Source organism: Lactuca virosa, chromosome 6 (genome assembly GCF_052849685.1).
Source record: "Lactuca virosa cultivar CGN04683 chromosome 6, Lactuca_virosa_CGN04683_v6, whole genome shotgun sequence".
NCBI classification, from domain to species: Eukaryota; Viridiplantae; Streptophyta; class Magnoliopsida; order Asterales; family Asteraceae; genus Lactuca; species Lactuca virosa.
Window position 1 is genome coordinate 68,365,221 of NC_136431.1, and position 22,056 is coordinate 68,387,276.

Consider the following 22,056-nt stretch of genomic DNA (forward strand, 5'->3'; position numbering starts at 1 on the left):
GGTAGAACATGGGTAGATGAAATAGTTGGTGTGTGATGAAAGATGAGTTTGAGGATGAGACGAAAGATGATATAGATCATGAGATGAGGGTGACAGGTGAAAAATGAGTGAAACCTTTACCCAAACGATGGCCCCCGTCATTCAGCAGAGTATGGATGACAACCACGGACTATTCTAGACAGTCCTGTGGAACACTAGCAGGCTCGCAACTTGTAGGTGTTGTGTGATGGGATTTAGGTAAAACAAATAAACTAGAAAACAATTCCTAAGTTCACATGCAACCTACTTTGGATCTATGTTTTAACTATTGAACATATAACTTTGAATTGCAAAACAAGAACCCTAGAGGAGAGAGGCTAATTTCAAAATTAACAAACTAGGGTTTAGGAGTTACATACCTTTCAATTGTTATAGCAAACAATTGATAATCCTCTTGATCTTGATCTTGATCTTCTTGAAAGCTTAGCACCACAAATGTAATGCCTCTAATGGAATCACACCCAAGAACTAGCAAGAAGGAAACTTGGAGGAGAGAGGATGGAGAGAGTATGCAATTTCGGCCTTAGGGTTTCTTCCAAAGAAATCAGTGACCTCAAATGTGAGCCAGGAGGCTCCTTAAATAGCTGAGGGATCTAGGGTTTAGGGAAAACCCTAGTTATCCTTTGCTTAGGGCCTAAGCAAGATCCAAAGGCCTTATTTGGACCCCTTGGACGAAATCTCTAGGGTTTCCCCTAAGAATTTCGTCCACCTCCTTCCAAGGGGGTTCTGGAACCTTCCACTCAACTATTAGTTAATTGCAAACTAGTCCCTACACTTTATAATTAATTCTTTTAACCCCAAAATTAATTCTGATTAATTTCTGGCTAACTATTAATTAAACATAATGATTTCTAATTAATATATTAATCTTTTAACATATTAATAAATCATTTATATTAATTCATTAATCTTATAAATTAATATCTCTCCTTTCATAATTTCCTTGTCCAGTTGCTAGGTTGAGGGCAACCCAAAAGGACTGTGCTGCTATCAATTCAAGTACATACCAATTATAGTTATGGGCTTAGACACCTAATCCAATAGTCTCCCACTTGGATAAGTCTGTAACTATAATTGCTAGTATGCCTTCTAAATTTGACCAGCAAATTGTAGCTTCCAAAAAGCTGTTGCCGAACTCTGACCCAGTCAGTTACGTGTCCTAAGATAAGTGATCATATAATCCTTCGTTCTGCTAGATATCCCTAGACATAAGACATGGAATGTAATCAATCTCTTTGTCCAGAATCTATGTTTCCCGATTTCTGATTTGTGATGATGTAGGACTTCTAATCGAACACATCAATCTAGTCCTGGCTGGGCCCAACACATAAGTCAACACCAAATCATCGAGGGGCCCACATATATCGCTTTTCCTATTAGGGCAAAAGGAACGAATAAACGTTGACTCATATGCTTGTATCTTTTACTCATCAAATTATACATGACAATACGTTTTATAACACCAAGTTACTGATGCGTTTTCGTATCACCAATGCATGACCGACTTGTAAATTGCAACTCATATATCTTCGTTTCAAGATTATAAGATATTATCATCTCAGTATTACTCGTGATGAATTCCATGAAGTGATACTCTGAGCGAGGGTTTATCCAGTACTCAAATCTCAATTTATGAGTACTCATGAACGTTGCAGCAATTCTATTGCCATGTCTATCCTTAGACAATCTACAATCCAGTTCATGACAGTCTTAATTCACTACTTACTTCCAAAAGTATGAGTGACTGTGGAGTTTGAATAATCTTATTATTCGGGAAGTAAAACATGCAAAAATGAAACACAATAATAAACAATTGACAAAAGGCAAAAACCAAACTTATAAATAATACTTTATTATTTAATCACCAAAAGTCAATTACATTTACTTTGTTACAAGTTTCAGAATAAAACTAATCTAACTACTAAAACTAATATCATCTTTCAGTCCTATGCTCCGAGCATGCTGAATATGCTTAGCCCTACTCAGACCCTTTGTGAGGGGATCTGCTGGGTTATCTTCAGATGACACCCTCTTTACTATAAGACGGCCTTCTTCAACTCTATGTCTGATGAAATGGTACTTTCTGTCGATATGTCTGGTCTTACCATGATCTCTCGGTTCCTTTGTCAAGGCAACCGCTCCTTCATTATCGCAGAATAGTTCCATAGGCTCCTGGATGGTTGGAACAACTCCGAGATCCCCGATGAAGTTCCTCAACCAAGCTGTTTCTTTCGACGCTTCACTTGCTGCTATGTACTCTGATTCACAAGTAGAATCAGCCACCGTATTTTGCTTGGAACTCTTCCAAGTAACTGCTCCTCCATTCAGTAAAAACACCCAGCCCGACTGAGAACGGAAGTTATCTCTATCCGTCTGAAAGCTGGCATCACTGTAACCATCTACTCTCAAAGTATCACTGCCACCAAGCACAAGGACCCAGTCCTTTGTCCTTCGCAAATACTTGAGTATATTCTTAACTGCTATCCAATGAGCTCTACCTGGGTTTCCTTGATAGCGACTGACCATGCTCAAAGCAAATGTCACATCAGGGCGAGTACATGTCATAGCGTACATGATCGATCCGACAGCGGAAGCATAAGGTACACAACTCATGTCATCTATTTCAACATTTGTACTCGGGCATTGAGTCTTACTCAATTTGGTATTGCTCTGGATAGGTAGCTCTCCCTTCTTGAAATTTTCCATACTAAACCTCTTTAGTACCTTATCCAAGTATGTGCTCTGACTAAGTCCAATTAGTCTCTTCTTTCTATCTCTCAATATTCTAATCCCAAGAATATAGGCAGCTTCTCCAAGGTCTTTCATGGCAAAACACTTTCCAAGCCAATACTTAACTTCTTTCAAGGTTGGAACGTCGTTACCAATGAGTAATATGTCATCGACATACAACACCAGAAAAGTTACTATACTCCCACTAGCCTTGATATACACACAGAACTCATCTTCACTTCTAGAGAAACCAAACTCTTTGACTTTCTCATGGAAGCAAAGATTCCAACTGCGAGATGCTTGTTTCAATCCATAAATGGATTTCTCAAGCTTGCACACTCTATTGGGGAACTTTGCATCAACAAAACCCTCTGGCTGACTCATGTAAACATCTTCAGCCAACTTCCCATTAAGGAAAGCAGTTTTGACATCCATCTGCCAGATTTCATAATCATGAAAGGCAGCTATGGCGAGCAATATCCTAATAGATTTAATCTTAGCCACTGGTGAGAAGGTCTCATCATAGTCAACCCCTGGGTTTTGAGTGAAACCTTTTGCAACCAGTCGAGCCTTGAATGTGTGCACATTTCCATCCATGTCTGTCTTCTTCTTGAAGATCCATTTTCACCCAACTGTCTTACGACCTGGTGCACTATCAACCAAATTCCAAACTTGGTTGTCATACATGGACTTAATCTCGCTGTCCATTGCCTCTTTCCACTTGGAAGCCTCTGGGCCTGCCATTGCTTCCTTATAAGTGACTGGTTCATCTAAGTTTACCAGTGTTCTGTCACTTATGAATGTGTCACCATCTGAAGTAATATGAAAACCATACAACTCAGGTGGCACACTCACCCTAGTGGATCTTCTAAGAGGTAATGAGTTATCGATTGGTTCAACAGGAACTGTTTCCTCTCATTGAGTGCTAGTGTCATCTAAGGTTCCTTCATTGGCTGACTCTCGAATTTCTTCAAGGTCAATGGTGCTCCCACTGTCCTCTTTGAATATGAGCTCTCTCTCCAGAAAGACTCATCTTCGTGCTACAAAGAGCACGTTCTCACTAGGCCTGTAGAACAAATATCCAAAAGACTGCTTTGGGTAACCAATGAAAACACATTTCTCACTTCTAGCTGCTAGCTTGTCGTGAGTCTCTCGTCTTACGAAAGCTTCACAACCCCAGACTTTAATATGTGCCAACGAGGGAACTTTCCCCTTCCACATTTCGTGAGGTGTTTTGGCAACCTTCTTTGTAGGGAAAAGATTGAGGATGTGGGCGGCTGTCTCTAAGGCATACCCCCAGAAGTGAATAGGAAGTGAAGCCCGACTCATCATAGAACGAACCATGTCTAACAAGGTTCAATTACGCCTCTCAGCTACACCATTTAACTGTGGTGTCCTAGGAGGAGTCAATTGTGAGACTATCCCACATTCTTTCAGATAGTCGTTAAACTCGATACTAAGATACTCCCCGCCTCTGTCGGATCTAAGTATCTTTATCTTTCTGCCCAATTGATTTTCGACTTCATGCTTAAACTCTTTGAACTTTTCAAAAGTTTCTGACTTATGCTTGATCAAGTAGATATATCCACATCTGCTATAATGGTCAGTGAAAGTCACATAGAATCGATTAGCATCTCTTGTAGTTGATCTGAAGGGCCCACACACATCTGTGTGTATGAGATCCAACAGACCTTCACCTCTTTCACAAGACCCTGTGAATGGTGATTTTGTTATCTTTCCCAAAAGACAAGATTCACACATATCATCTGATTTTAGGTCAAATGATTCCAACACTCCATCCTTTTGGAGTTGGGCTATGCGTTTCTTGTTAATGTGTCCAAGACGACAATGCCACAAGCATGCCTTGTCTACACTATTAGACAAGTCAATATTAAGTACACTATTTCCTAAGCTATCAACACAAGTCACTGTTTCATATACACCATCACAAGGTAAAGCTTCAAACATAAAAACACCATTCTTATAAACAGAAATTGAACCATTCAAATCATTAAAAGAATATTTGAAACCTTGTCTGAACAATGCATGAAATGAAATAATGTTTATCGTCATCTCAGACGAATAGCAACAATTTATTAAATCTAATCTAACATCATTGCTAAGCAGAAGCTGATAAACTCCGATCTTGGTCACTGGTGAAGACTTTCTGTTTCCCATGATCAAGTTTATCCTTCCTCGCTCTATCTCCTCACTTTCCTTTAGTCCCTGCAAATCAGAACAGATATGAAAACCACATCCTGTATCAAGGACCCATGAACGAGAAGATAATGAGTTATTAGCAGAAATAGTGTAAATACCTGCCGAAGATGGCTTCACTTTTCCATCCTTGATATCTTGCAGATATTGTGGGCAAGATCTCTTCCAATGCCCCTTTTGATTGCAGTAAAAGCAAACGACCTCTTTTGGATCAGAAACATGGGGAGTGGAACCATTGGGCTTAGTCTTTGGGCCATTACTAGACGACCCAGCTTGAGCCTTGCTCTTCCAGTTTTGCTTGGGAGGACCTTTCCTCTTTTTCCCCTTTCCCTGTCCAATAGCCAACACAGGGGCACTTGTAGGCGTGGAGGGTATACTTTTACCCTTCATTCCAGCCTCAGCTGTCTGCAACAAGTTGTGCAATTGGGCCAAGGTCTGCTCAGTATTGTTCAAATGGTAAGTTAGAATAAACTGACCATAACAATCAGGTAGTGAGTTCAAGACCATGTCAATGGCCAATTCCTCATCAAAGTGAATGTTGAGCTTGACCAAACGCTCTATGTAGCGTTGCATTCTTTGCACATGTGACACAACCGATTCCCCTTCTTTCATCTTGCAAGTCATGAGTGACTTGACTACTTTAAACTTTTCTTGACGAGCTCGCTTATGGTACTTTTCCATAAGGTCCTTGTTCATCTCAAAAGGCCAGTAGTCCTCATAGTACCTCTGCAGTTCTGGGGACATGGTTGCCACCATGATGCACGCCACTTTGGTAGCATCATCGTAATGTTTCTTGTAGGCAGCAAGATCTTCAGGAGTAGCTTCAGACTCATCAAGCTCTTTGAGCTCCTTTTCAAGAACATATTCTTTGTTCTCAAAACGAAGAGCCATCTTGATGTTGTGCATCCAATCGTTATAGTTTGAGCCATCCATAACTACTTTGGAGCAAATATTGAGCAAAGAGAAGTTCTGGTTGGAGGAGGATGAAGCAGAAGTGTTTCCAGGAGTAGACATCTGAAAAGAAAGAAAGTTTTAGTTAGATTTCAAGATACCTCAATATAATAACCCAAAGATAAAATATCAAGGTTAGGATCCAACTATGAAGATTCACAACTTAGAAATGGGATGCCGAGATCCAAGTGTAAATTTCATAAAGGTAGGTGAATGACGATTCACCAATTCCACCATTAGACGAAACAAACGAAGCGAAATTCCTAATTCTTTTGAGATACATTGAAACTATTCAATGGCATGTTTTAATCTCAGATTATGCTCTTCTATTTGTGACTGGGATGCCGAGGATCACAAACAAGATGTGAATAACCATGGTGTGAATAACCATGCAAATGTGCTTGGTAACCTCATTGTCTTTATCATTAACTATTGATGTGCTGGTAAACCACACACGCTCCATCAAAATGACAATTATGAGATACCCATTACTACTCTTTATTAGTGCCCTTTAGTGTGCTGGTTAACCACACACGCTCCACTAACGACCAATAAAGCATAATGTGCAATTTCATGGATTAGCATACTTTTCACATTTTTCCTAAAGTAACTAGAGTTGGGATTTTAAAAATAATGTTCTAGTATTTTCTTTAATGTCGTTATACTTTTAATGAGAAGTAGTTGTCCTATCAAATCCGTTCTGCTAACGACCCTCCACTAATCAAGGAAGCGGTGGGTGAGAGTGGACACCCATTCAACTACCATTTTATAGGCAATTTCCTTATACCCCCCTTATAGATTAGCTTCGTGAATGAGGCATACTAGCGATTTGACTGACCATATTCTTATACATATATAATATTAAACTTTTAATCATAATACATATATAGGGTGTGTTTTAAAACATTTTAAAACTTCAAGGGTTTATATAAATTTCGAAATTCAAACTATTAAATTTAAATTTAAATAAACCAATTAACTAGATTTAATATTTATCTTTTAATTAACTATTAATCAAATTATTAAATCTTGTAAGGATTATCTAATTAAATTAATCAATTAATTTAATCCTAATCCTTATCCTTCTAAATTTCGAAAAATAGGGTAAGGATAATAATCCAATTAATCTAATTAAGTAACAATTATCCAAAACAAGAAACCCTAAAACTTCTAGCAATTTCGAAATTTACAAGGGAGGAGGCTAGGGTTTTCAAAACCCTAACCCTAATTTCGATTAAGGGTTCTTTGGAGGCTAGGGTTTTTGAAAAAACCCTTTTATCCAAAACCCTAGAAATCGAAAATTTGGCCTTTAGGGTTTAATAGCTATAAACCCTAATTTGCAATTCAACAATTATAGCAATTCAATTTAAAACAAACAATGGCTCTGATACCACTGATGGAATTTAGGTAAAACAAATAAACTAGAAAACAATTCCTAAGTTCACATGCAACCTACTTTGGATCTATGTTTTAACTATTGAACATATAACTTTGAATTGCAAAACAAGAACCCTAGAGGAGAGAGGCTAATTTCAAAATTAACAAACTAGGGTTTAGGAGTTACATACCTTTCAATTGTTATAGCAAACAATTGATAATCCTCTTGATCTTGATCTTGATCTTCTTGGAAGCTTAGCACCACAAATGTAATGCCTCTAATGGAATCACACCCAAGAACTAGCAAGAAGGAAACTTGGAGGAGAGAGGATGGAGAGAGTATGCAATTTCGGCCTTAGGGTTTCTTCCAAAGAAATCAGTGACCTCAAATGTGAGCCAGGAGGCTCCTTAAATAGCTGAGGGATCTAGGGTTTAGGGAAAACCCTAGTTATCCTTTGCTTAGGGCCTAAGCAAGATCCAAAGGCCTTATTTGGACCCCTTGGACGAAATCTCTAGGGTTTCCCCTAACAATTTCGTCCACCTCCTTCCAAGGGCGGTTCTGGAACCTTCCACTCAACTATTAGTTAATTGCAAACTAGTCCCTGCACTTTATAATTAATTCTTTTAACCCCAAAATTAATTCTGATTAATTTCTGGCTAACTATTAATTAAACATAATTATTTCTAATTAATATATTAATCTTTTAACATATTAATAAATCATTTATATTAATTCATTAATCTTATAAATTAATATCTCTCCTTTCATAATTTCCTTGTCTAGTTGCTAGGTTGAGGGCAACCCAAAAGGACTGTGCTGCTATCAATTCAAGTACATACCAATTATAGTTATGGGCTTAGACACCTAATCCAACAGTGGACTTGATGTTCACCGGTGTACTCTAAAAACCCATTGATATGTATTGCTAGAGGAGTCTCGGAACCAATACTGTCAATAAACGAGATAAACCCCGACGACTATGGAGTTAGCGCTTGGTAACTACGGATATAGTGTCTGTTGAGAAAACCCTGGCAACGATCGATTTCGTGCCGATTCCTTAGGATAATCCTTAGGAATAAATGAAAGAGGAATAGTTGATTCTTAGGGTAATCTTTAAGAAATAAAAAGCAGATAATGGGGTGGGTAATTGGGTTGATTGTGTGATGATTAAATATAATATAATATTTTATTGTGGGTTGAAAACCCTATATGCTCACCAGGCTCCCAAGCCTGACCCACTCAATTTTCTTTGTATCACAGGTATCGATACGAAGGCATATTTCACTGAGAGGTTAAAGGAGATGTAAATCATTAGTGTAAGTAAATGTAAGTTCTGTTTATGCTTATGTGTCTGTATCGGAACATGACATCCCGTGATTTTGTTAAATAATGAAAATACATTTCTTTAAGAAATGCTTTGATAAATTCTTATCATATTTTGTTTTGGGAACAAATTCTGCAACAGATTTCTTTAAACGATTACTCTGATTTTTAAAACAAAGCATAAACAAATCGGTCTTTTCTGGCCGTGAAATTGGGGATGTCACAGTGTTTGTGTTTGAGCACTTAATGGCCACGCAATACCATAAATGAGAAAATTTATGGTTAAGGATGTTATTTTAGGGTTGGATCTGGATTTTGGGGCAAAAGAGCTTAAGGATTAAGCTCTTAATGGAAAGGAAATAACTTAGACGCGATCGTTGGGCGTTCCCCAGGAGCGTTGGGCGTTCATGGTCAACCAACCAGTTTTTCTGATCAAGATGTGTACACTTAGCATACAAGCTGAGTACGTTGGGTGTACTCAACATTGTTGACAAAGTTTGACTTTTGATTTTTGGGACTTTGACCAGTATTTAACCAATTTTGACCAAAGGGCATTTTGGGTATTTTGGTATTAAGTTAAGTTTGGCCATGATTTAAATAATAGGTGACGAGTAGAGTCGGTATTCGGAGCAGAGATTTATTCAGTTATTTGTTCAGACTAAGAGGCGAGTTTTCCTCACTATACTTATGGGTCAAAGGCAACAATGTAGGCCCATTAGATTATGTATCATGGTTTAGAGGATGTTGATATGTTATAGTGATCTCTTGATCAGTATCCTGGTATATAGGATGTGGTCTGCGGTAGTGTTCTGTGAATCTGCCTGTTTTCTTATTACTGGTTATATGTTTATCAGTTGTTGGATATATGTTATATGTTATGTATATGTCGACATAGTATGGTTGGGTTGAGGTAGTACTGCTTTGTACGGTAGCCAACAAACCCAGGATCAAGCCAGACATAAGTTGTGGGCCCGGACGACAAATCAGACTTATGTTGTGGGCTCGGAAGCAAGCCACATATGATATTTGGGCCCGTTAGGCAAGCCAGACTCATATGGTAGGCTCAAGGGTAATCCGGTCTTTTAAGCTGTGGACCCAATATACGTTGTTATTTGTTGTGTGTTGGTACTTTGGGGAAACTCATTAAGTTTTGGCTTAAAGTTTCAGTTTATTGTTTCACGTAGTTCAGAGGATCGTGGGAAAGCGAATGTGTGAGTGTGCACATCTTCCTGTTTTTATGACATTGGATCTTGGGATACTCTGATTTTGAATAATACTTTTAAAACAATGGTTTAGTAAACACTTTATAGATGAAATAGGTTGTTTTTGAAAATTTTAAATTTCTATGATTTTTGGGTTGTTACAGTAGCCATGTAGTTAGCACAGACGAATAGTTAGTTAGAAGCTTGAATGTAAGAAAGTCATGCCCTCCCATCACCCCATAAAAATCGTGGACTACTCATGGAGTGGGACTGTAGGAGAAGTTGGCTTGTTTGACTTATCTTGCACGAATGCTTCTTACATAACCTTACTCTTGCATCTAAAGATAGTATGGTCAATCTTATGTGGATTTAAGTGTAAAAGGGAAGTGATACACGAAAAATTGGCTAGTTTTTTGAAGTATTCTCTTCTTTTTCCTCTCATAACCGTAGCTTTTAGAAGCTCTTTCCCTTTTCTCTCTCTCTCTCTCTCTCTCTCTCTCTCTCTCTCTCTTTCTCTCTCTCTCTCTCTCTCTCTCTCTCTTGCAGACTTATTTGATATATGTATTTAAGGTTTAAGAACAACTTAATATACAAGAAGGACTAGCATATCAAGAGGATCAAAGTCTTCAAAGATTATAGTTGTTTTCTTTCTAAGGTTGTAATCTTTACATGCTTTGCAAAATGATCATTGTTGGGTTAAAATGATTTTAAGTTTATTCATAAAGCTTCCGTTGACGTTTTTGTGTTTTTAGAAACCGATTTTTGAATAAAACCCAACAAGTGTAGAGTTCAATACTTGTCTCTCAATCATGTCTTTATGTAGTCGATCGGTGTTTGGTGGAATGTCTCGTATTTGCGGTGTACCCTGTTACTAGCTTCATTTCTTGGTCCGAAATAACTTCTTTGCATGTTTTGTAAAAGAATTGTTTTGATGTGGTAGTTATCACAACATTTTGGACCTTTAGAAATATCAAACGCCTTGTTCTTTTTGCAACCGCTAAATAGAAGAAAAAAAAAAGACATATATTTTGATACCATGTTCATGTCTTTTTTTGGATTAGTTGGAGAAAAAAGAATCAAAATGCATTAGGATATATGGTTGTGTAATTCTTCTTTAGCTTTAACTCCTATGTAACTCTTTTTTTTTAGTTCCTTGCTAGAGCTGTTTGTTAGTATATTTCGACCGTTTCAAAAAATATATAAAATTATGAATATCATTTCTCTTATAGTAAGAAAAAATACTAAAGTTATTGTATATATGTGAAATGTTTTTTTTAGATGGAATCTCAAAAGTCATGTAGTTCGATTATAAAATCTTGACCAGCGAAAGAGAGAAATGTAGAGGTAGTTAAATTGTCAATTTCATCATAATAGAAAGTTAGGCATCAGTGGGATAAAGTTGTCATGGTTTCACATTTTTTGAAACTGATCATAGGAATTTCTTGATTTATAAATTTATTAACAGTGGTTATTTATATATCAATATTTGGAGTTGAGAACCTGTAGCTAGTATATGACTTTTTGCGATTTCTGATATTTAAAGTATTTTAATAATTAATAAGCTTTTAAATCTAGTTTTAACTGTTTAGATCGATTAAAACACACCAAGACGAGATGGAGAAAAAATAAAAGCAACTTTCATGTTTTCTCGTTTGTTGAACATTGCTTTCTTTTCCTTGATTTGGGATTTTCTGGGAAAAATAAAACTTAAACGTGCAATAATTTTTTAGAATTATCATTTTCATAAGGATCACATTTTATATCATAAATTTTATATATTATTAAATAATAATCAAGTTTACTTTTAAAAAAATTACTTATTTTCGAATTCTATAAATCTCAATGTTAAATGAATTTTCATTCAAAAATATAACAACTAAATTTGATGTTAGATTATTTATTCACGACATTTCAACAACAAATCACATTCTATTTTTTTTCATGATTTGTTCTAAAAATTTACCCAAACATAACATCATATGTTGTACCATATGAATGTCTACTGTCATTGTTGTATTATTACGGTGTAAAAACACAATAAGACATCAAAATTGGTATTAGTATTTATTTATATAAAAATAATACTAAAGTTGACAATATTGGTTTGTAACAATTTTGGTTATTCAGATTTTAGTTTGACATTTATTATTTATTTATTGTATAATTATATATTAAAAATAATAATTATTACTTATAATATTGAGTTATATATTATATTTGATATTAGTTAGTCATATTATATATATATATATATATATATATATATATATATATATATATATATATATATATATAATGTAATCATTATCTTCAAACTTAGTTAAAAAATTTAAATACTTTATTTAGATTATAGTACATTAGATTAAATTATTTACGAGCAATATTGGTGATTTTAGTATCATTAAATTATTGTAGTACAATGAAAATTACAAATTACCAATAGAGTTTAGTTCTTGATTTTATCTACAAATAAGAAAGGTGCAAAGTTCACGCTTGTATAAAACCAGTTTGCTATCGGTTCGACCAAAATGTCGGGAGTCAAGAGGGTTGAGCCATTTTGCGCGGTCCTTAGGGCAGCACCCCGACCCGAAAATTAATTAGTTAAGGAAATTGTTATGAAAATATTATTTTCGGAATATATTTTCCATGATTATCCTTGAAACCGTCATCCATAATTAAATAATAAAATCAATATTTAATGATGATTTATCTTATCTTTGATAATCAAAAGAATTTGAATTCTATATAAATTCCTAGTTCATGATTTTTTTAGTGTTTTGATCATAAATTGTTCCTTGAAGGATTATTTCCATAATCTGTATTTCATGGTACCTAGGCATAGAGTCGGAATTTCATATTCGGAAAGTGATCACACGATCCTTCAAGTAGATCCAGAAAACCTCTTAATTTCAAAAATGACAATGTTCCTCCTACATCCCAACAATCGAATCTGATATATGTTTTTGCTTTCGGAAATAATGAGTGAATCGGTGAAAGAGATTACTTCCAAGTTCGACAAGTTGGAGAGTTCCAAGAAAACAACTTTCATCATTGGCAGAATAATATGCGCTTTCTTCGCACCACTCTGAAGGTCTTCCATGTTCCAAGTATGCCTATACTAGAAACCCAAGAAGAGAAAACTGTGGAACAGACCAGACGCCGCTACACGTAGGACAATTAAGAGTACATCAACAGAGGCCACATTCATAATGGTATGTCTAGGGCTATTAACGAACCGAACGAACACAAACAAGGGTTGTTCATGTTCGTTCGTTTAAGTTAGCCAAACAAAAAAATGAACACCAATGGAAAAACAAGTGAATTTTCTTGTTCATGCTCGTTCAACAAGTTACATTGTTCATGTTCATTCGTTTATGTTAGTGAACATGTTAAACGAACAGAGATAAACAAACATAATTGAACATATATCAACATAAAAAAATATATATAATATTGTAACGCCCTGTTCCGAATCGCTACCCATTTGGGTGTGGGTGATGGTATGTGGATGATTCGGGCATTCGGAGTCAGTTTTGGAGTCAAGGGTATTGTGGTAAGTTGTCAGCTCGGGCTTTTATGGAAGTTGGATGTTTGTTCAGGATATTGTAAGGCAGTTATGATTTGTTTAAAGCATAGAGTTTCTTGTTACCATTTCATGGATATAAGGATGGTCTGAATTGGAGTTGTATCAAAGAAGTTTTAGCCTTCGGAATGAGTTAGGGTTTGAGGGAAGACCCTATTACGCGGGGCGTACCAAGGGATTACGTGGGGCATACTCGTGCGAAAGGGTCTACGTTGTGTGTAGGGAGCTATACGCTTAGCATAGTACGAAGGCTGGATCGCGGTGTGAGACCTCGTACGCTGGGCGTACGAGGGTTTGTTTGAAACCCTAATTTTTAGGGTTGTACCATATATAAGATTAATGTTAGTCCTTTTGGTTCATTTCTAAGCTAGCTTCCACACCCTAAAAACCTTAAATCGACCTTTTAGCCTCTTGGTGGTGTTCTTGAGCTATTGGAAGGCATTGGTGCTCATTTTTGCCCTTGGGAAGGAAAGAAAAGAAGCTTGAAGTTGTTTGCTTGGTGGGAAAGCTTTGGATCCCGAATCAACACCTTGTAGGGAAGCTTTTTGAGGTATCAAGTTTGCATCTTGGCTTGTGTATGATTAGATTTTTTACATGGCTAGTTTATTATGAATTTGGTCTTCTTTTTTAGTTATGGATGGTTTAGGTTGTATAAAGGTTTATCCTTTCAGATCTGAGTTTATTTTGGTATCCTTGAGCATAAAGGTGCAAGATTTATGTGTATTATGGAGTCATGCATGCATTAAGTCAACTATTAAGTCCCTTTTAAGCTTAAGAGCTTCTTTTATCCATGTGTGGTCGTAAAGTTGGGAACTTTACGTGATATTCCAGCACAAGGAGGTCAGATCTGTATGTTGGAAGCTTTGTCTTTATCGATTAAGTGAAAATCGAGTTTAGGCTGAATAAGGGTGAGTACGTTGGGCGTACAATCAAGTACACTTAGCGTACAAGCCTTCAAGCGAGTACGCTGCGCGTACGTGCCTGTACGCCCCGCGTACTCGGTCTGAATAGGCTTGGTGTGTTTGGGCTTCAGTTTGAGCTATCTTTTGGGCTTGGATTGCTTGGGGCTTTGTTGGGCCATCTGTAATCAAGTGTTTGGATTAGGGAAAATTTAATGGGCCTTAAGGTAAGGCCCATGTAACGATTTGGGCCCAATTTGGAAAATTGGGCCATAAGTGGGATTTGGATGGTTATTTGTTTGTGTGCCTTTATGATGAGGAGTTTGGGCCTTAGTCTTGGACCAAAATAGGTGAGGGGTAAAATGGTCTTTTTACGCCATATATGGATTATTGGATTTGGTTTGAAACCCAATTGTTAATTGGGTGTTAATTGTTTGATAGCGCGAGGATTCTAGCGGATCAGCAGGCAGAGATTTATTCTTGGGTTCAACTGTAGAGGTGAGTCTTGTCACTATATCCATGGGTCGAAGGCACCAATGTCGGCCCATTACTTGTTATGTGGAATGCTAGTTTTCTCTGTGATGCTTGCGTGAAAGACTACGGGGTAGCCCATGACACTTGGATATCAGACCATATGGGGAGCCAATGGCACCTGGATATCAGACCATGGGGGGAGCCCATGGCATTCCAGGTAAAGACCATGGGGGAGCCCGTGGAAACTATATGTATATCGCATGATACTTTGTGGTTGTATGTATGTGGTATTTTTTGGGAACTCACTAAGATTTGTACTTATGGTTTTCAGTTTATGTTTCAGGTACTCGGGTTTACAAATGGAAGAGCTCGGGATGATTGCAGAGTATGTTGGGTTTTGATACAAAATAATAGGTTTGTTTTTCACAAAAACCGACAACGGAAGACTTTAAAAATAACAAGTTTATTTTTAGTTCATAACAAAACGGAACCATCATGGATCCATTTATAGAGGTTAGAATGAAATAAAACCAACCATAGGATGTTTTAGAGATAACCTTTGAAGCCTTTGAACCCACTTGGTTTTGGGGTGTTGATGAAGATAACAAAAGATCAAAGTGTATGATCTTCTCTACAAGTATCCACCATCAAGATTAAGGCACCTGGAATGCTAGTTCCTTCTTGTATTCTTGAGTATCTTAAGCCTTTAAGTGCTTAACTCAAATAAGCACTAAACGGAACAACTCAAGATAGATTCTAAACACCAAAGTAAAGCATCAAAATGCATGGAGATGAAGCTTCTCCATACTTACGGTTTTAGAGAGAAGAAGAAGGTAAGAAAGAAGACCAAAAACTTGCACATTTCTCATACATAAGAAAATCTTATATAGGCCATGAGAGGTAAGGCCTAACCATTAGAATAATCTAAAGTAATGGTAGCCTTTAGAAGCATGGGAGACAAAAGGTGGAAGGTTGACAAGCAACCTCCCACACCATCCTCATGTTTCGGCCCATGCTCATTTTATAAGAAAGATTCTTTATTTTTTATAAACTCCAAGTTTATAAAATATAAACTTTGTCTTTAGGTAAAAGACAAAAGAATCCAACTAGTCCAAAATGTTGTGCATGACTTATTAATTCATACCATATGAAATAATAACTAGTAATACTCTCTTATAATTATTATTTTCACAAAACAATAATTATTCCCTAATTAAAATACAAGAATTGATATTATTTATTAACAATCACATTAATAATAAATATACAAAATGTGCCAACTTGATGAAGGTGTGACCCTATAGGATCATATATTATTAGCAATATCACTCCATAATGATTCCTGGGCATATAGATCCAACAATCTCCTACTTGCACATGATTCATTATAGACTGACATAGACAGTAGCTGGCGTCTAGCAACGAGCTATTGCCCCTAACAACATATGAAGGGTGCCATTTCATCAACAACCAATTCCAGGAGCTCAAAGCTACAATTGTTACTAAAGGTGTGGTATCACTTATTCCTTTGTCTCAGACATCATGTCGAACATGAGATATGGATCGCGATCAATATCATTTACTATTCAACTTTAACTTAGGCCTTAGATGTCATGCTCTCAACGAAGAAGAGGGACAAATCCCATCTTGACTACATACGCCCATCAATGTAGTTCATGTCATACCCAACGATGGCCCTTATGACTGCCTTTTACGAAACAACGTTAAACCATGTCAAAGTACACCAATTCCTACACCTCAAGTCCCAAATATGTATCTCAGGTCTAAGAATACAAATATCATCTTGACTACATACGCCTATCAATGTAGTTCATGTCATACCCAACGATGGCCCTTATGACTGCTTTTTACGAAACAACGTTAAACCATGTCTAAGCACAACAATTCCTACACTTCAAGTCCCAAATATGTATCTCAGGTCTAAGATTAAAAGATACAACATTGATCAAAACATCACTCTTGACTATGATCCATAAAGTGGTTTTGATGCGGGTCAAGTCCAATACTTATTTTCCCAATCAAGTATCTATGAAGTTGGTAGTAGATCTTTGACATTCTCATCTCCATGAGAATCCACCAATCCACTTATATTAGTCTTACCTCATAGATGCTCCTACAACTATGAATGACTATGGACATTTAAAATAACCTAGTTATTCAAGGATTTAAACATGCTAATATAGAACACAATAATTATTTAATGAAAGACTCATATCCAATATATCATTAATTACAATATATGTTGTTTTATTGTTCCAATATCCAAATACTAAATTTCAATCAAATACATCTACTTATATCAACAAGGCCCTATAGCACCATCTTGAATTTCATGCTTTAGTTAATGATGAAGCTTTGTCAAGTGGATTTGACAAACTTGATTTGTATAAAATTTTTGAATACAATCATTTTTAGTTTTATATATAACTCATATATAAAGAAAAACTATTGTGAATGAATTAGATGCTTGAATATGACTTAGATACCAATACTTGCGTAATAAGATTACTCATAGTCATAATGAACTATACATTAAGCATCTTTGTATGTGGTTCTCCAAACCATGAGGTACTCTAACTTTGATGTGTAACTGTAATTAAAATCTACATGGAACCACTATCTATGTAACTATCTTTTCATTCATAATGAGGACACGCCTGATTGTGACTGAGAGTCATCTCAATCTATTTGAAAAAATTTTAGCACATGTGTAACAACTTTAAACATAGCTTTCTTTCAAATACTCCGTGTATTAGGAATATTTCTCTAGTTCTCGCAAGTACTTTAGAATGTTACTATAAGTCACACAATGACTTGTTGTCAGATTATACCGGTATCATTTGACATGCTCTAAGCATACGACTTCTTTGGCCTTTATGCATAATCATGACATATATGATTTCTCCAATTGCAGCAGCATATGGAATACAATCATGTTATCTAGTTCAAAAACATTTGCACTAGGATTTTGCTCAAAAATTATGTCATGTGGTTTTTGACAAGATGACTCTCTCAGAGTCCTTTATCTTAAGCTCCTTTAAGATCATTGACAATTAATGCAATTTTACTTAATCCATTAAGTTGCCATGATCTATCTGTATAGATCCTTTTTCCATAAATTAATATGTCGACTACATATAACATTAGGAATGTTACTGCGCTCCCACTAGCTTTTTAGAAAACACAATAGTCATCTAGATTCATAAGTAAATTACACCATGTAATTAACTTATAAGAAAGAAGATTCTTACTTTGAGATGTTAGCTTAAATCTTGGAAAGATTTTCATTCATGTATGTTTTCTCTTTTGAAAACTCACTTACTCTTTATAGTCAAACTATATCGAGGAAGATTAATCAAGCCCATACTTGATAATCATAAATGAATGCATATCTATGTGTTTTATTAGTTTCTGATAAACTATTGAGCAGATGCAACAACAGTTGAAACCTTGCTAGTTCCAAACTATGATGTATTTAGTTTATGGATCTTTAGCTCTTAAATATCCAAATTGTTCCCACTTAGATAAAGAACTTTCTAATCACTTGTCTTATGGAATGACAATTAGTGGGATTAGTAGAAACTTCATCCTAAACAATCATTTAGGATATTCTACATAAATGCAATTAGTAGATACTAGAGTGGTTAAGCTTATTGTCTAACATGAGCTCAATGACTCCATACCTTTTAGATAAGGATAAACCATTTCATCCTTAGTCTAATATAAGTATCTAATCCACTTGTTTGGTTGGAAATATTAATTCCAAAATTTTGTAAAGTAAATAGTTCTTTTAAAACATCATACAATAGATTGCAAGATCTATTTATATACTCTTCAAAAACTTTTACTATCGACATTTAGCTAGTGGCTAGGTGAACCTATCCCACTAGAGAATACTAAGGCTACCTCGAATGTCAAAAGATAGATTCAAGTAACCAGGTGATCCTGTGCCACAAAAACCATACTAATGACCAGTGAGTGTTTTTGACGGAATGAGTTGTGAATAGATTCCACAACTCCTAAGATGTTCCAAGAAGACTTGGTTTGAAAAACTCATTTTCTTTATCACATCGAAAGTTTAATGATGATCTCATTAATGTGTATTTCAATCTTCACTATGAAAATTTTGATCAAATCATAAGGTTTCATCAACAACAAATAAAAGTTGTGAGTAAAATTGATTAAGTATCTATCACCAAATCTTTTCATGGATTGAAAAAATATTACATACATCAATTATTTGTAACTCTTTGTCAATTCTTTTGTTCTTTAACTACTAATAGATAAAGACTCTTGTGAATCATCTTCCCATATAAATAGGATTCACATATATCAAATGAATCAAGCTTATTTGTCTTCAAAAATTCCATCCTTTTGAAGTTGGTATATGTATTTCTTATTTATATTGTCATGATGATTATGACATAGATTAGTTCCAATCAAATATCATTTGATTATATAGGTGTTATGATCAGAACCATTAATTTATTGAAAGATTATATATTTACTTCATAAATAACATTATGAGAAAATATTCTTTAACACAGAATACATCGTTTCAGAACATGAATATGAACATCCATTAAACGATAAGTAAATCTAGATTTATTCATAAATTACAACTGTTACATGTCCCTATAAGGATAGGTACAATACATCTATTGTTTAAATAAAAGACTGTAACGACACTTGTTATATCTTCAACACAAAATACTATTCATTTGTAATCAGTTGATTATTTCTTCCAATCATCAACACATAATATCAATTATTATTGTCACATGAAGTATTACATACTCAAGTGAATGATGGAAAAATAAATAGTTCTATCATATAGACATCTGAAGTCTTGTCCAAGTCGAACTTCTTCAGCTTGATAAGATGAGAGGAGCAATTCCTCCTTTAGTGTCCAGTTTCTTCCACAATAGAAACAACACTAATAATTTGGTCCTTTTTGATTTCTGGGTTTATGTTGTATTTCCCTTAACTCAAATATAAGTGTATATGAATGCACAATCTCTTAGACTTCCTTTTATTCAATGCTTGAACAGACTTGAAGCTATTTTGTAGTGTTCTGATTAAATAGATGCTTTACTTGATGAGACATCTGATATGTTTCATAATTATCCAAGACTTTCGGCAAGTCATGGTTAATTTCTTCAGTATGATGTGAGACACATCAACATCATCACAATAATACTTTCATCAAAGTATCATGATCAGACTAACTGGTTGCAGAGGTTATTCAGGTGTGAGATCTTTGAGTATATATATATATATATATATATATATATATATATATATATATATATATATATATATATATATATATATATATATATAATTTATCTTAAAGGTAGAACCTCAAGATATTAAACTATTTATAGAAATTATAACCATCAAATGTTACTGTCTGTTGAAACTCAACAAGAGAGAGATTTTGCAGGGCGTAAAATTATTAACAGTTATCAACAGAATTTAACAAAGTTTCATTAAGTATTTTGAATATTTAGTCTTTAAAAATTAATACCTTATATTGTTTCTTAAAACATTAATTGATTAAAGTCTAGGATCCAAATAACGAAACAAGTAAATGGTTAGGAGACCTTTATCCCATAAACTTAATCAAACTCGGTAGGTAGTGATTACAAATTGCATACGATATGTAACTCCTAGATTATGGGATCCTAAACAACTATTGTTTAGTTTGACATGTTTATCTCATCTATGCCTCAAAACTCTTATGCTTAGGTGACCTTTATCACAGAAGAAATTGATCAAATAATCCATTTAAAAAACATGTGAGTTCTATTTCACAAATGGTTAGGTGACCTTTATCCCATAAGCAAATACAAAAACACATTGACTATTTTTGACCACTCAAATGAATAAGGTGACCCTGAAATCCATATGAGCTGCACAAAAATCCCAAGTGAATTTTAAATGGATTGCATAGATTTGAAGTTTTTTAAATAAGGGTTTATATATGTTTTACATTTATAGGTTATAAAAACATGGTCTTATGAATATTGCATGTATTCAACAATTCATGTACCATTTTGTAAAATTCCTATCACTTGTTATGAGGTTCTTAAGGTGCCAAATAAATCTTTATTTTATTTGCCATTAACCGCGATCAATTATAAACTAAAATCCGGTATTTTAAAGTTTAGTCGTATATCGGTTTTAAGAACCGGTAATAGTCTTAATAAAACTATATTGTATACTTAAGACTTGGAGTTTTGGAAGAGTTATATAAAATCACTATTTTAAAGCTCATTTTAACAATAAAAAACTTATGACTTCATGAATTTATAGAATAAACTCATTTTATTTTATAAACTCAATTTTATGCATCTTATGATAAAAGTCGTATTTTGATAAACCAAAACTTGGGTGATGATGCTTATGTTTTAAATCTCATTTAGCATGCATAAAATATAATATCAACATGTTGCGTTATGTTTAAAACACCAATATCATATATTAAGTTTCGACGCAAAAAATAATCACTAGTTTTATTATTTGTCGTTATAACGCCCATAAACCGATTTTAGTCTTTTTAATATAAACTCCTTATTTATTATAAAGACATGGAGTTTATATAAAGTTTAAACATCTTTTAAACCATTTCAATTATTTTAAAGTTGGATATTTATAAGTTTTACGATAAAACTATTTTCAACAAAAATTTAGTTTTAACCGGTAACCGATAAAACGTTTTTGTAAATATTCATTTATAAAAATCTTATGTTCTCTTTTAAATAGTTTTTACTCAAACTACAAATGATATTATCTTATGAAAAAATGTTATTTGACATGTAAAAACCATTTTTATACATAAAACATAACATACATTTAATATAAAATAAACATCACAAACATGCATTATAATGTGTATAAACCAAACCATGTCTAGTAATAATTTTTGTGAGTCATCTCAAGAATTATTAAGTCTTTCCTAAAGTAGTTAAGGGACACTTCAAAAGGACTTCAAACTCCCACTTGCCAAGTCAACTCTTACTTGCAAAAGGACTTCAAGTCTTCATGTTGTCAAAGTTGCAACACTTAAACCATTAAGACTATAATTAAGCCCAAAAACCAAGAGTAGAAGCTCATGGTTGGGATTATGGTCTTAAGTAGTTAAGTCATCTTCAAGGTGGTAATTTCTTCATCTTGTTACATTTAAAAATAAATATAACTAGTCTAACTAATTTATTACATCAAATCAACAAATGA